This window comes from Cryptomeria japonica, chromosome 9 (genome assembly GCF_030272615.1).
Source record: "Cryptomeria japonica chromosome 9, Sugi_1.0, whole genome shotgun sequence".
Classification (NCBI taxonomy): Eukaryota; Viridiplantae; Streptophyta; class Pinopsida; order Cupressales; family Cupressaceae; genus Cryptomeria; species Cryptomeria japonica.
The window spans coordinates 738,766,023-738,784,046 of NC_081413.1; positions in this window are offsets into that span (position 1 = coordinate 738,766,023).

Consider the following 18,024-nt stretch of genomic DNA (forward strand, 5'->3'; position numbering starts at 1 on the left):
TCAAGATCACTCACACAATATCACTTTACCTATATCTCTTATGTATATAAAAATAACCTAACTGGATTGACTTAAATACCCTTCCCAAACATAAACATAAATGCCTTATGTCAGCTTACAATGATATTACAAGTTATTTGCATGTCATCCTAGACAAAAATAAATGCATTAAACTTCATGACTGATGTCGTTGATCGCTGCCATGTAAACCTGTCGGATCAATTTCCTATGTCGGCCTCATGTACCGGTTCCTAGTTTGCCAGTTTCCCTTGTCTGCCGGTTGTCGGTTCCTTTGTATGTTGGTTTCCAAACAATAAATACTGATGAGTGTCTATTAAGTGTCCAACCCAAAATGATGTGTGCTACCATCAATGACAACACTACTAAACTAGACGAGTGTTAGTTGCCAACATGAACTACAATCCAAAGGAAATGAACTATGGAAATAGCATCTCCTAATGCTTGGTTACAGTTCTGGTCAAGCACAGAGTCTTCTCTGCAACACCAAATTCTCCACAACACTTCATTGAATGATATATCCTTATTTGTACATTTACCTCTCTTAGATAATGTAGACATAATACCTCTATGTAAATTACATAAACATATCACTTATATATACAAATCATCAACGTTGATAACAAGGTCGGCTAAACCCTCAACCCTCAACTCATAATTACAAAATCACATTACTCGATACAAAGATCAACCACTGGACCAATATTATGATTTACATTACATAGCATGAACCTAATTCAAATTCCCAAACAATTACATCTACCGAAAATCTCGTCGAGATCAACCGCAACATGTTACATCAACCGAGAAAAACCCTCAGTGTCAATAACAAAAAAATATCCAACTGGACCCAAATAGGATCACCAAATCTTCATGCCAGCCAATGCGAAGCCACCAAACAATTGGAACATGATCAAGAACACATTCAATGCTATAAGAACCATTTCTAGAAGCTAGATCAAAACCACTTAACCATTTCATCAAATATTGTCAACGGGGACCAAGAAGAACAACCAACAAACTAAAACATAATCAGTAGCTTCCAGAGCACCAAATCACAAACCAAATGAATATGACATACACATAATCATCATGAATAACCTACCAAAACCACATCCAACAACCTGAACATACCGGAGCAAAATCTTGGATAACCTCTACCAAGACCATGTCCAACTGGAGTAGGTCAGCAACCAACCAGAGCAGTGTTGACAACCAATCAGAGCAGTGTTGACAACCAACCGAAGCAGTGTTGACATCAATGACAACACGTAATCAATTCCTACATATTACCAACACAACAAACCTTTATCCTCTGTTGCGCCCGTTACACCATCCTTGGAGACACCCTATTCAAAAGGCATTTTGATGGTTCCCTCCTAAGGTGTCTAGACAACCAAGAGACTCAATGGGCACTACACGAAGTGCACGAGGGTATCTGTGGGGCACACTCAAGTGGTCTCACTTTGGTTAAAAAGCTCTTGCGAATGGGATACTACTGGCCTACAATGGAAGAAGATGCATATAATTATGTGAGAAATGTATCCCTTGTTAGAAGCATGGTGATAAGATTCACACTTCATCACAAGATTTGCAGCCTTTTATCACATTTTGGCCCTTCTCATAGTGGGGGCTCGATCTCATTAGGAAAATCCACCTTGTATCCTCCAATGGTCATAAATTCATCATCACAACCACTGAATACTTCACCAAGTGGGTGGAGGCCATTCCTCTTACCTTCACCACTGGGAAGAAAATTTATGAATTCATTTTGAACTACTTAATCTACCTCTATGGAATCCCCAAAGTTATTGTATACACATAAAAATGGTTATGAGTGATTAAATAAATATTTTATATTTATTTAATGTTTATTCTTCTATTAAATAGTTAATTTGAAAAGATTAATTTATTTAATTCATTTCGTGTCTTTCTATTAATTAATTTAATTGAAATATTTTATTAATTAATTCCTCTAAATAATTAAATATCTAATATTTAATTATTCTTCTGATCAATTAATTAAATATCTAAATATTTAATTATCTCCTCCAATCATTTGAATATCTAATGTTTAATGATTATTCTCCTATCCTATAGTCCCAAATATTAAATGATTTCTTAAATTATTTAATCTATTATCCAACTCACCTTCCATCTCCACTTCATCTTTCCTTTGCCAACTCATCAATCATGTGGCTAAAGATATTAATATTTTTTAAATATTAATTCATCATTTATTAGCCACTTATCTTCAACCTCCAAATTTAATGAAATATTATGTACGTACACATATTTCATAACCTTCTTCTATTTTCTCTCCAACATCAATAGATCTTACGAAGGACTTGAGTCCACTTGTCCTCTCATGCCTAAATCTTCTCCAACCATCCCTAGATTCCCTCAGTCAACAACCCAGTCAAGGTGAGATGAGTGACACTTATCTTCTCCTTCCCCCTTTCTCTCAACCTTCACCTTTGCTCACAACCATCCAAATCCACAGATCTAATCATATCCGTTGATCTGAGCCACATCATCTTATCCTCTCAAGGTCTATAAAATCAGGAGTTTGAGTTGAGAAAGAGTTAGTCTTCAAGTGAGTTTTCAAGCTAATCATTTGTGAAAACTTATGCATCTGTGAGTTTTAATCTTGAAGCAAATAGCATAATCATTTAACATAATCATTTAGCATTGCATATCATAGTATCAGTTAACTATCAGTTATCAGTCCATTCTTCATATGCCATCTTGGAAGCTATCAGTGCTTGTCTGAGAGCACACCATTTGCAACCAAGAACAGTGGAGTTAGGGCACAATGAGACTTAAATCATGAAGTTAATAATAGTGTTTTTATTTTATATGTATTTCATGTAGTTTGATTGGTTGAGTTTGGATTTCCTATAGCATTTCCTTTGTATTTTGTGAAATTAACATGTTGCAGGTAGTATTCTGGTGATGACATTCAAGTCGACACAGTTATCATCACGGATAATGGTAGACCTTTCAAGAATCAAGATGTAAAAGAACTTTGTCAAAATTTTGATATCCAACACTGCTTCGCCACCCCATATTACCTGCAAGGCATTGGCCATGATGAGGCTTCTAATAAAACCTTAATCAAAATCCTTAAAAAAATAGTCAATGAAGTTGGTTGTGATTGGCATCTCCAATTCCATCTCGCCTTGTGGGCTTACTGCACCTCCATCCGCACACCCACGGGCACCACTCCATATTCCCTTGTCTTTGGCTATGAAGATGTGCTTCCCCTTGAGATCGAGATCCCCTCCCTAAGGGTATCCCTGCAGAATATTCTCCATGATGAGGATTACAAACTTGCCTGATTGCAAGAGCTGGAACTGCTGGATGAAAGGTGCCTCAAGGCCTTGAACCATCTACTAGTATATCAAAATTGACTATGCTTAAGTTACAAAAAAAAATTCATAACCCAAGAATTTGAAGTGGGTGATCTTGTCCTTATGGAAAATAAGAGAAACCTTCAAGAAAGATAAAATAAAGGCAAGTTAGAGCCTAATTGGCTTGGACCTTATGTGATCACATCAAAATATGGATTAGGGGCATATCAGTTGGCTACTCCTGAGGGAGATCCCTTCGATGATCCTATGAACATCATGCACTTGAAGAGATTCTATGCCTAGTCCTCAAAAGGTCGCCAGTTATCTAAAAGCATAATTTTTTTTTAAAAAAAATCAAGAAAAATACAAAAAAAATGAAAAAAATACAAAAAGCAAAAGTAAAGAAAAATCAATTTGTCCAACAGTGAAAACCACTTCATGGCGCTATGGGCAAGTACCTTGGTAAAAACCTATTTACAAGCATCAAGGTAAATAATATGGATCCATCGTCTATCAGATTAGACTCTATCTTCCCCGCCCACATACCCAATATCCATATTCTTTAAACCAAATATTTTGACGACTTTTTCACTTCCCCACCTAACATGACATTCCACCCTGCTCATCTGTAACCTCTTGTCTCCTTCATTCTTTAATCTATGCCACTGTATAGACCTTCTCCCACAATATCCATCACCTTGTCTGTTGCCGGTTGTCTCCTTCATCAAGAAAATTGATCTGATGACCCTGCCATCCCCCCCTCCCCCAACAAAAGGAAAAGGAACAAGGTGCTCCTGACCACCTCCACATATGTCGTGATCCATTTTAGTTTCCTCTGCAAGAACCCTACCCGTTTCTCTCACTAAACTATCCTCAGCAGGCCGGTTATCCATTCTCCCTGGCATATGACAATGAGTCTTTGCCTGAATTATGAATAAGGATCATCCCATCAAACTAAGCTTTCATCCCATCAAATTGAGCTTCCATCCCATAAAACTGAGCTTCCATTCTAGTAAACTGAGCTTAATCTCCAGTCCTGAGCTTATGCTTCTTCTTGACTTGCGTGTTAGCCAAACATTCATCCACATGTACTCCATCAAGTCTCAATAGTCAAGTATCACATCTGCACTCATGTGTCCATGTCATCTTCTCTAAATAGCCTATTTAGATCCATCGGTCACTCTTGCCCATCAGGATGCATCCTTCCCCTATCCAATAGTATATTCACAAATCCTAAGTCCTACTCTTGGTAAGAGATGTCAGTTGGCCTTGTGCATTTTTTTTGCGTGATTTGGTCTATTTGCTTTGATTTGCATCACTTTGTCCTATGACTCTTCCTACCCACAACTGCCAGGATCAATCTATATCTTGGTATGTTATGGAAAGGGGCATATTGGGAAATGTTTTGTGGTATGGCATATTTTGAAGGTCTCTCTCATATGAACCTACAACCTGTACCTACATCTATACGGTGTTTACATGGTTGTGTACTAGAGATTCTTGTTTGTTTGAGAGCTAGTCCACACCTTGGATTTTTCATAACATCCTGGTTCCTATAATCAATAGTGTAGACTATCCTTAGCAAAATCAAAACTAGATTTTCTCTCCACATTTTGCACAACAAATCCCTTCCATTCACTCGTATACATTTTATCCTATCACTATGCATTTTGGAGACCTCAATTTATTCATTTTCTTAATTTGTTCTAATCCTATGTTGTTATACTATGGTTGTCACATTCCAAAAAATCACTTCATTATGCATTATCATCTAATATCAATTGCATTGTCCATTTAAGTTGCATTATCATTAGTTGCATTATCACTTTATTATCGTCATAATTTATTTGTTCATTTAGTAGCATTTAGTTGCATTATTCATTACAAATATGTAAACTGATTTTTACAATCTCGACTATCTATCGAAATGTATCTGTCATGTATGTTCACAATCACACATCATAAGTTCATAATAATGAAAGGTTAATTAAAGCCCATTCAAACATTAGTATCTCCTATAGAATTAATGATCACATCATAAAACATTTGAAAATAATCACATCTTATTCAACGCATCATGCATCAAAATCCCACAGTCATTCATTTTGGGACATTTTACAAATGACAAGAAATTTAACAGCGTAAAAAAATAAAAATCATCATGCTAACAATACCAAATAACATCCGCTGTCAAATCCCTAGTCTATGAGCAAAGAAAATAAGATATAAAGAAAAAATGGATAGGTCCAAATCAAATTGTTAAGCAAATATTTGATCAATGTGTCAAATTAAATGCAGAAAGTACTATTATTCCATATTAATTTGCAACGAGATGATTAGCCGTTTTTGGCTAGGATTTGTTTTTTTTTAATTACATATTATGAATTTGGTCCCAAAAGTCACAGCCTCAGGGATATCTTCTTCAGATCTCATCACATAAATATGCACATCATATCATCCACATGCATCTTGCATCCACAAACATGTCAGTAACATTACATATAATATATGCACGTATAGGCATCCATCCTGCATCACAAAAGTATCTATCACATGCATCACATCAAATCAATAATCATAGCATCAACATCCATCAAATGATAAAATAATAATCAAAGTCCATCAAAGTCCATAATAAAGTCCATACATGCATATATGCCGCCAAAATCATATCTCACATATATATAAAAAATTAGTGAATGTGTCAATCATGGTACAATGATATAAATCGATGAAGGGTCAAAATGCAATGTCCCATATAATAGGGCTAGCCCACACTCCCTGTCTCCTCATCTCCATCCCCTCTCCTAGTTGTGCCTCCAGATGGTCTGACACCCCCTCTAGGTGGCCTCATAGCCACTGACCCTCCTGTCTGTTGGCTCTGGGTCGGGCGCTGACTTTGAGTCCCTCGAGATCGCCCCCTATATGTATAAGATGCAACTCTCTAATCTGTCAGCACCTCCCCATGGTACAAGCCTCTATAATAGGCCACCTCCCTCGGTTCTCTCTCTGCCCTGCTCTTGTACTCGTTGTACTCATTAAATACCTATGAAAGTCTGATGGGCTCTAATAACCGACGAGCTACATCCCGCTCTACCCGTAATCTCCCTACATTTGTCTCTACTCTAATGAGTCATGCACGAAGCATAGCCATCTCCCCATCCACTCTCTCCAACTCCGTCCTCAGCTGCCTGATGGATCCCCCACTCCTGGCCTCCTCTAGAAGTCAGTCTGTATCATCCCTCTCCTCCCTCAAAGTTGCCACCTCTGCTCGATCTCCCTCCAATCTCTCCACTAGGTCATCTGCCTCAGACCTCAGCCATGTAACCTTTGATTGCACGATGTCTGCCCTCACTCTCTCCACTTGTCTATCCTCCTTTGCCCTCCTGTACCTCTCCCTGGCAGCATCCAATCCCTGTAACTCATTCTCTAAGATCCTAGCCCTAGCCTAAGAACCATCCCTCTCCCATATGACTCTATCGTACTCATCTCTCAACACCTTGCCCTCTGCTACATCCTGAGCCTATACCTATACCGATGCCCCCTCACCCTGTACCTGTATGTCTGTGATATGCAAGAGAGCCACTCTTGCAGTCTATACCTATACCAATGCCCCCATGCCCATATATGCAAGAGAGTCACTCCTGCAGAAAGACTCTAATACTCTCGATACAAAACTAAATGCATGTCATGGTACAGCTACCCTAGCATAGCCGCTCTTCATGCATACTCCATACAATCATGTACCATGTAGTACAGACACCTTCTTCACCCTATCGGGAAGCCATGCCCACCAAGATCTAGCATCAGTCATCTGCTTATCAGTCCACAAATAAAGAGCACTAGGCATGGAATATGCCCAGTTCGCATCACTTGCCAAAGATGTTATCGTGTCCCATCCATCGAAAACCTATCATACTCACAAACCTGATGAAGGTAGTACTGTGTGGGGGATAAAGTGAAACTAAGCAAACATGCCCTAATCTCACTTTCAATCACACATTTGTGGAATACGAAAGAGCCTAGAGGTATCACACAATTGGCTACTTCTTTTTGTGGAAGAGAGAGCCACAGGCTACCTATTAGGATTTCTATTCCTTTGTTGTAATTGAAAGATAAAATGATGCAAGTTCAATCCCAAACCCCAAAGTGCAAGTATGAACTAATAACAAGATTTGCAGAATTGAACTTAAATAATGGAAAGCTGTAAACACAAGGACAAGACAAGAATGTAAATGCGTACCTGGTGTTAAAATTTGAGTGGAAATGTTCGGGACGGGGGCGCGGGTGCCACTATCCTGATTCTGCACCTGAAACTGTTGTTTTACAACCTAGAAAGCTGTCAGAAAGTGCTGAAAACTTGCTGTCTGACAGAAGGACCAGGGCACCTAGCGCCCCTATCCCAGGGACCAGGGCGCCCAGCGCCCCTGTCCTGGCAGGACCAGGGCACCCCACGCCCCTGTCCTGGTCTTTTGCTCTGAAACTTGGTGTGAAGTTCTGTCTCGGTCTGCTTCTTTCGGATTTGCAACTTGCGGCGTCGTCTGAATTCCGAAACCTGCACTTATATCTGAAAAGGTGTGGTGGGCAGCTATATAGGGTTTTGCCTTAGTCAAACCCCCGCTTTGGTGATTTCCACCTCCACGAATAGCCAAGTTGTATTATAAAAGTAATGTGTGTGCAGGCCTTGTGTGTGTGCAAGATCCTAAAATGCAAGCAAGCAAACTAGAGCAACCTAGAAAGTAAACCCTAATTGCTTGTAAATGATAATGTAAATGCCCTAAATCAAGATGCAAAGTGATCTAAAGCATGAATAAATGATATATTGAAGCTTATGCAAAGACATGAAAACAACATGAAATCATACCCAACCCCCAAGGGAGGGGTACAAGCCAATCTTCAGTCGGTAATCTCCTATTGTTCTTCAATGTCTTCCAAGCCCTAAATGGATGAATGGAATTGATAAATGCTTGATAGAGGGATGTTGAATGTTGTTGAAGTCTTCAAAGATCTGCTCTTTTGCTGCATATGAGGTTCCTGAAAACAAAATTCCGGATCCCTTCAAATGAAGAAAGAGAGCTCTTATATTTGAAACCCTAGGTCTTAATTTCAACTTTTGGCCGACCTAGAGATTGAATCTCCCGCCAATTTCTTGGGGTTAAGCTTTATTTTATGATTGGATCGCGCTCCTAAAATTTTGGGAAAAATGTCCGGGACCATGTGCACGTCGGGCGCCATGGTCCCGACAACTTTTCACCAAATTTTCAGGGTCGTCAGATATGATGATTTTAGATAGAATCCCGAAGTTACAGGTGATTTCGATATGTTTTGACCCTCGAAATCAAGCCCCCAAGTTCAAAATAGGACCTAATTAGGGTTTTTGATTAAATGATGTATTGGAGGAATAAAATGGAAGGGGCACACTTTAATTAAAGGGCCCGACTTTATGATGTGGAAGATGATGAAATAGAACCTTAGACCTAATTAATTTAATTAATTAAGTGCTAAAGGGGAAATGCCATGCAAAATGCAAGATGCGCCAAGGCGGGTGCTAAACTAGGTGTGAAATTGTACCACCCTAGCAAGTGCGTACAATTTACGACGCTACATTGAGCCCCCACTTTAGTGGTCATATGAACACTACGTGCATATGCAAGCTAAAGTACAAAAAAGTAAACATTATTTGAAAAAGGATATATCCATAAGTCTGTCGAACGAAGCCCCCAGCGGTATCTGCAGTACACAGTTAGGAACCGCACCCTGCAAAACACACGTTAGATCACAAAATCACCTAATGCTTACTAAGGAAGGTGATGAAAATTCGAGGGTAGCTATATGCCCCCCCCTGTTTCGGCTTACTAATTTTAGTGAGTTGAAACAGGGTATCATGTTCACCACTTCGAATTGTTAAAGAATATTGATGACAAATGCTCACAAGAAGATTTGATATGAGATCAAAAACTAATGGAGAATCATTTGGTAAGAAAGAGGACTAAATCTCAATTCCAACACAACAAAGAGTGTGAGGATTTGAGAGTTCTCTAACACAAGATGAAGGATGTAAATGGAAACAAAATGCAAAGAGAAGAAAAGAAAGGAAAAAAGAATGAATACACACATTGGTGATCCATGAGAAGAATAGTGAGAGAGAAAACATGGACTTCTTGCCCCTAGATCTTGTCTAGGTGATCCATGGGGAAAAGGACATGGAAAACTAGCCCCTAGAGTCTGTCTAGGTGATCCATGTAAGGGAGGAGAGTGAGAAAGTCTAGCCTTATGCCGCTAGTTCCACTCAACCTCGTGCATGTGTGTGTAAGTGAGGTTAGAAGCACCTCATAGGAGTCTATGCCCGAGTATCCTACAACCTATATATGTATAGTACAAAAGCATGACATCTCGCTCTAAGAGTCTGTGCTCTGGTTCTAAGAATAATTACCTTGCATAAAAGAAAAATGGAGACATCTCACTCTAAGAGTCTGTGCTCTGGTTCCGAGAATGACCCATTGCTCAAAAGTGTAATGTTTATGTCATAAGCAAAGTAGAACAAGGATACCTACCTTCATCACAAAAGAAGATACCCCAAAAATGCAACAATGTCATATATCCAAGCAAGGGAGTTTTTGCACTCTTTAAGCAAGGATAAGATAGTTGAAAAGGGATATCTTGTAGTATGTGTAAAGGAGATCCTTAGAGGAGAAGAGATCTTTGTACAAAAGACACCTATCCCCGAGAGGAATTGTCTTAGACAAATATAACATCTTCTAGAATAAGACAAAGAAGAGAATAAGAATGCAATACTTCCTTCTTTTGCGAGGTGAAAGTGATTCTTAATGAAGGATGACGCTCTTTTTAACCCAATTGGGAGAGTGAATTCATTATGGATGTATTTTACCAAGTGCAAAAGAGGTTGTAGTCAAGGACTTACACCTCTTGTAAGAGAGAATCCTTGAACAAACAACAACAAATGCATGCAAGGAATAACATCAAGTAATAAAGTTCACACCATCCACGAAATAGGAAAAAGTGGATCCTTAGATAAAAATAAGGAAAGATCATTGCCTCCCAAGGATAAGGACAATGAGAAGGACTTACACAATCTTCTAGGGAGAGATTTAGACATAAGCAAAATGTACTACATACTCACATGAGTTCATGCAAGCAAGACATTAGTGTATGTAAAATGGTCCTCATAAGAAGTGGGTAGGATAAGAAAGAGAATACACATCTTCTCCCATATCTAGGAAAAAAAAGGAATTTAAAGAAAAGGTGATCAATATTTCCACACTATTACCCCATAGGAACAAGGGATAACATAGAAAAATTAGGCTATTATGTTGCTTCAAAAATATGATTGCACTTGAAATTGTACCATCATGAATGACAATGAGCCCCCAGTAAATGAGCTACCAATGTCACATAATTATGAGCAACATAATAGCCATTAATGTTATTTAAAGACATGATAGATTGGATGAGGTATTTGAATATGACATGCTAAATGCTCAACTATAAGTGAGATCAAAAAAATTGAAGAAGAAAAGTCACAAGAAATCTTAGAAGAGGGATGAGTGTAATTTGTTAGAGCCTTATCCCTGGAGGAAAGGACTTTATGATGAATAGGAGATAAAGATTCATAAGTGGATTTAGAAATTTGAGGGGATTCATAAAGAGATTTGTTCATCGCCAAGATTTCCTTATGAGGGGAATGAGAGTTGATAGAAGTAGAAGATGATTTAGTTGAAGTGAGATCATCATCACTACTAAATATAGCATTCACATTGAGAGATGGTCTTTTAGATGCTTTGGTGGGCTTAGAAAGATTATATCCAAGTCCAAATGAATATTCATGCATGTTATGTTCTAAAGGAACTTTAATTCCTTGTTCATTTGCGCCACAACCATTTCCACTATAGCCACTCTTAGCCAAAATGTGAAAACCACAACCATAACGATTAGCCATTTCATAAAGAAAAGGTCATTTTCCATAAGACAAAGAATCAAATTCTTCAGAATTAGAGGTGTGAGGAGAAGAAGTTTGAGAAGCGGCCACAAAATCATTGCTCATAGGTTCAGGTAAGACTGATTGATCTCTAGTTTCTTCCTTCTTTTTAACTTTAAGCTCTCTAGGAGGAACCCTATACTCACCTACAAAGGTGGGATTGAAATCAAGAGATCCCCAATCGTCTTCTGCGAGAACCTTCTCAAGATCAAAAGCCTTTTCATGTGTAGATTTAAGTTGAGAAGAATCTTCTTCAGGAACTTCAGACTCATCCAAAGAATTTTGATTATCAGAGGGTGATGATTCATCCATAGGTATCTTGTTTAACGAGTCATCACTAGAAGAGGAAGGCTTAGAAGAACTCCCTTTGGAAGTAGATGTTTGCAAACAAGCTTGAAAATTAGTATCACCTATCAAGGTATATGTCTTATTATTAAAAATAAATTTAACTTGCCTATGCAATGTAGAGGGGACAGCTTGCATACTGTGAATCCAAGGTCTCCCTAATAACAAGTTGTATGTTAGATTTCCCGACATAACATGGATAGAAGTAGGCAAAGTAATAGGTCCCACTGTGATGGGTAAGGTGATAATACCTAATGAAGACTTAGCCACATTATCAAAGCCTCGAATGGGACGAGAGTCAGGCTCAATAAGGGATGTATCCACATTCATCTTATGCAATAGATTAATGCTACACACATTAAGGCCAGAACCATTATCTACCAGTGTTCGTCTTATAGCAGTGTCATTTATGATAACCACAATCATCAAAGGATCATATTGATGTTGAATTTCACTAGTAGGCAACTCATCTTGAGTAAACACAATTTGAGCTTTAGGATTCATCATAGAGTTAACCAAAGCCACTATATTACTAGATGTATTAGGTGGAGGAACATTCAAATCTTTCAAGGCATCTTGTAACATTCCATGATGAGCGGAAGAAGTTTGGATCAAATCCCAAAGGGATATCTTAGCAGGGGTAGCTTTAAGTTGTTCTATGAGATCATATTCCTTACTAAGCATTTGTGAAATACGAGGAGCTTGCAGAATAATAGGTTGGGAAGGAGGAAGTGAAGCTGGGATAACTGGAGGAGGACTAGGTTGCCTATTGTTTCTTGTATTATAGGTATGAGCAACCGCATGATAACTCTCTCTAGTTAATTGCTTAGCATACTCATAAGGGCTCTTAGTAGAATAACCTCCTTGCACAGTAATAATAGGTTTCTTAGGAGTGCAAAAGGAATCATTAGCATAACCACCTTGAACCACTAAGGTAGGCTTATTTAAAGGTTGAGAATTTTGAGAAGGACAAGCACCTTGGACAGTGAAGAGAGGTTTGTTAGGTGTTTCATTCACATGTATCAAATTGATTGAGGATGGTTTAGAGGAATGAACAAAAGTGTTGGAAGAATTATTGATAGTCTTCTCTTGCACTAAAATCTTATCACGGATTAAATCAATTTTAGGAGAGAGACAAGGGGTAGGCATTGATGTTCTAGTAGGAAAAGTAATACTAGGAAAGGTCATATCATCCTCTATCATCAAAGGATATACATGGGGAATAAACTCTGTAGGAGAAGGATCAACATTACTCTCCAAAGTCTCACTTTTGAGAGGGAGATCTTTGAAAGAGATTTTAACCATCTTGCTTTGAACTAGGGTTTCCTTATGAGTAGAACCAAGTTGAGGAGAGGGAGATGCTTTATTTTTAGAGGGAGAATAATTGAGATTCAAGGAAGGTGAGAAACCATCAAGGGAGTTTTCAATCTTGATTTCATCCCCTTTGGCTAGGGTTCTCTCATGGGGAAGAGAATAATCTACACCTTCTTCTAATGGTTCATCCCAAATAGTGAGGTTGTTGAAAGGAATGTTTGAAGTATTGTCAATTTCGGGAGAGGAGATAACATTGTTTATTAATTCCTCATCCTTAGGAGGGAGAGGATCAATAGATGTGTTAAACTCATCCTCTTTCCTCAAAATATGTTCAATATGATCTTTAGGGGAGAGAGAATTAAGGAAATTGCTTATTATTTCATCTTCTTTCTCTAAGGGATGCTTATGGGTAAGACAAACTTTAGGAGAAGGGTAAGCATTTATCATTAATTCATCATCTCTAGTGGGAATTTTTTTGGAAAAGGAACTGCCATCACTAGGAAATGTAGGGACAATGTCATCTTCTTGCACAAAAGGATCCTCATGAAGGGAGTGTTTTTTAGGAGGAACATGAACATATTTCTCCAAAGATTCATGCTTAGGAAGGAGATCTTTGAAAGAAGTGTTCATAACCTCTTGTTGCACTAACATGCCCCCATTAGAAGGACCAACTTTAGGAGACAATAAGTCAATGTCCATCAATGCCTTTTCACTTAGAGAGGCATCATGTAGGGAAGGTGAAGTAACATTAAGAAAGGTGTTTATGATATCATTCTCTTCCTCTAGGATAGCTAAATAGGAAGGGCACATTTTAGGAGAATTGTCAAGATCACTCTTAAAGTCTTCATCCTTAGAGCATGGGAGAGTCTCAAAGGGATTGGTAGCAACTATTTTAGGCACTAAAATGTTGTTATAGATGGGGGGAGGTTCTTTAGGAGAAGGAAAAATTGAAACAAGGGAAGCTAACCCATTATCACATCTATGAAATGAATGCATCATGTCAACAATTTTCCTCTTTCAAATGATAACACATGCAAAATAGAAGGAAATGTTTAATTTTAACCAATGAAAGCACTTAGAATGTAGATTTAGAAAATGAAATTTATTATTCAAATGAGTTCCTAAATCAGATTTGAAATTAGTGATCCCAATTAAGCTATCCACAAGTTCAACAAAATTAGGGTTTTAGCAAAAATTTCCTCTAAATTTTTGAATCTTGCAAGAAATTAAAACTTGTAAATACAAATTTGAATTTGAAATAGCATAAACACTCAAATTTGAAAACATAAATCAGAATTAGAGAAGATTGGAGTTCACGTCGGGTTCACCAAAATGTGTGGGGGATAAAGTGAAACTAAGCAAACATGCCCTAATCTCACTTTCAATCACACATTTGTGGAATACGAAAGAGCCTAGAGGTATCACACAATTGGCTACTTCTTTTTGTGGAAGAGAGAGCCACGGGCTACCTATTAGGATTTCTATTCCTTTGTTGTAATTGAAAGATAAAATGATGCAAGTTCAATCCCAAACCCCAAAGTGCAAGTATGAACTAATAACAAGATTTGCAGAATTGAACTTAAATAATGGAAAGCTGTAAACACAAGGACAAGACAAGAATGTAAATGCGTACCTGGTGTTAAAATTTGAGTGGAAATGTTCAGGACGGGGGCGCGGGCGCCACTGTCCTGATTCTGCACCTGAAACTGCTGTTTTGCAACCTAGAAAGCTGTCAGAAAGTGCTGAAAACTTGCTGTCTGACAGAAGGACCAGGGCGCCCAGCGCCCCTGTCCTGGCAGGACCAGGGTGCCCCACGCCCCTGTCCTGGTCTTTTGCTCTGAAACTTGGTGTGAAGTTCTATCTCGGTCTGCTTCTTTCGGATCTGCAACTTGCGGCGTCGTCTGAATTCCGAAACCTGCACTTATATCTGAAAAGGTGTGGTGGGCGGCTATATAGGGTTTTGCCTTAGTCAAACCCCCGCTTTGGTGATTTCCACCTCCACGAATAGCCAAGTTGTATTGTAAAAGTAATGTGTGTGCAGACCTTATGTGTGTGCAAGATCCTAAAATGCAAGCAAGCAAACTAGAGCAACCTAGAAAGTAAACCCTAATTGCTTGTAAATGATAATGTAAATGCTCTAAATCAAGATGCAAAGTGATCTAAAGCATGAATAAATGATATATTGAAGCTTATGCAAAGACATGAAAACAACATGAAATCATACCCAACCCCCAAGGGAGGGGTACAAGCCAATCTTCAGTCGGTAATCTCCTATTGTTCTTCAATGTCTTCCAAGCCCTAAATGGATGAATGGAATTGATAAATGCTTGATAGAGGGATGTTGAATGTTGTTGAAGTCTTCAAAGATCTGCTCTTTCGCTGCATATGAGGTTCCTGAAAACAAAATTCTGGATCCCTTCAAATGAAGAAAGAGAGCTCTTATATATGAAACCCTAGGTCTTAATTTCAACTTTTGGCCGACCTAGAGATTGAATCTCCTGCCAATTTCTTGGGGTTAAGATTTATTTTATGATTGGATCGCGCTCCTAAAATTTCGGGAAAAATGTCCGGGACCATGTGCATGCCGGGTGCCATGGTCCCGACAACTTTTCACCAAATTTTCAGGGTCGTCGGATATGATGATTTTAGACAGAATCCCATAGTTACAGGTGATTTCGAGATGTTTTGACCCCCGAAATCAAGCCCCCAAGTTCAAAATAGGACCTAATTAGGGTTTTTGATTAAATGATGTATTGGAGGAATAAAATGGAAGGGGCACACTTTAATGAAAGGGCCCGACTTTATGATGTGGAAGATGATGAAATAGAACCTTAGACCTAATTAATTTAATTAATTAAGTGCTAAAGGGGAAATGCCATGCAAAATGCAAGATGCGCCAAGGCGGGTGCTAAACTAGGTGTGAAACTGTACCACCCTAGCAAGTGCGTACAATTTACGACGCTACAAGTACTATGTTGCATCTAGTTGATACTCGAGAATAACATCGCGAATGAGGATCTTCAAGATCCTCCATACATCTAATAGTGTGATGGTAGCCTCTCCTATAGGCAGGTGAAATGTACAAGTCATGTTATCCCATCGCTCCACTAATGTAGCCATCATAGTTGAATGCACGTTGATCCTCGACCATCGGCTGACAAAACCCAAGCCAACCGTGCTCAATATCTCCCACTCATTCACTCTCAACTACTTGTATAGCCTCATGGTGGCTGGCCAATGCTCGTGTGATGGAAGTGGTCCTAGATTCTCCTACACCTAGTTAATCCACTTCATTAGCCTAATTCTCTTTTATTTTAGCCAATTCTAGCTTATAATCTACCCCTAGGGCATCCATGTGCCCCGTTGAGCCTCTTTAATCCCTATTCCACCTTTCATATATCCCACCTCTACTTACCTAGCGCACGTGCTAAATTAGTCACATGCACATGCTAAAATTATGGTGCATGTGCTGCACCATAGTCAGAGGCACTGATCTATAGACCTCCACTCTCGTTGACCCCGTTGACGCCGCTGCTTGCACCGACCAATAGGAGCGCACACGCTAACCGTGTGTGCCTTCCCTGATCCTTGTTATTTACCCCTATCCCGTGCAAATTTGCGTTGTGCGCAAGAACACACGCTAACCTAGGGTGGTGGCACTGAAATGGCGACCACACCTCCACCATGCTACCCTTCAAAACCCTAATTCTAGCCCTAAAATCTACCCTAATCTACCAAATCACTGAGTGGGTCAAGGGTATGTACTAGTGGGCCATAGTGAGCAGGTCTCTCGTATCATCAGACCCTCTTCGCACGATGCTCCTAAACGGGAACCCGTGCCATCTCTCTCTCCAAGGGCTTTATGCTCTCTATCCTCCAATAGGTGTATGTGGCAATAACCCTTCCTTGGGCCCTGTGGGCCTTATATGGGACCCCCCATAGCCCTCTTTCTCACTTTTATCATCTTCCTTCCACTTTCTTCACTTCGTCATCATTTTCATTTTATTATATATTTTCTTTTCTCATCTGTCATTCTTCCTTTTTTCGAGAATTTTCCTGAAAATTTTCAAAAATTCCTAGTTAAATTCTCAAGGGGGCATATACCACTCACATTGTCACGTTGGGGCATTCTCTTCTTCTATCTTTTACCCACCACCAATTTTGTCGTTGTGTAAAAGAGGGATAAAATGTAGATGTCCAAAATTAATTAAATTAAATATTTAAATAATTTTATCCTTTCTACACAATTAATTTATTTAATTACGTTAGTCCTTATTCTTCTCAGCATGAAATAATTTAATTAGTCCTGTTACCATTGTCAAGAAAAATAAATCAATTATTCTCTATTCTTCTAAGGTTATCTAACTATTTATTTCTTCTAAAATCCCCTTAGTTAATTAATCTAAATTAATTAAGTCAAGTGATTCTTACAAATCACTCTCTCTAAACCCTCATTAGCCTAATTATTTCTTCTAGAATCCCTCATAATCATGCTTAACATTATTCTTCAATTTTAAATTCCCCCACTCATTCTCTCTCCTCTTATCAAATCCTCCTACAAATCCCACTTGCCCTCTAATCCCATTATCTCACCTAATCACCTTTTCAATCATTTGCTAGTGGCTAATCCCCATGATTAGCCACCAAGTCAACTCATAGCCATTTATGGATAAATCCACTTTTCCCCTCCTCACCTTCCACCTTAAATGCACCCAATTGGGTCATTTCAAGGATTTCAAAAACCTCACATTCTCCCATGCCTTTCACCTTCCCAAGGAATTTTAAAATCATTTTCTTGTCTCATCCCCCTATGCATTCAATATTTTAGGAATTTTTAATTCCCTCTTCATCCCCCAAGGAATTTTTAATTCCTTTTTGTCTTCCTTATGTACTTGGGGATCTCTTCCCCATGTACATTGTGGAGTGTGGAGACAAGAAATGCCTTTATGGCAAATCTCTTGGTCTCCACACTTGTCACCTCATGTCCTCTCAATCCAT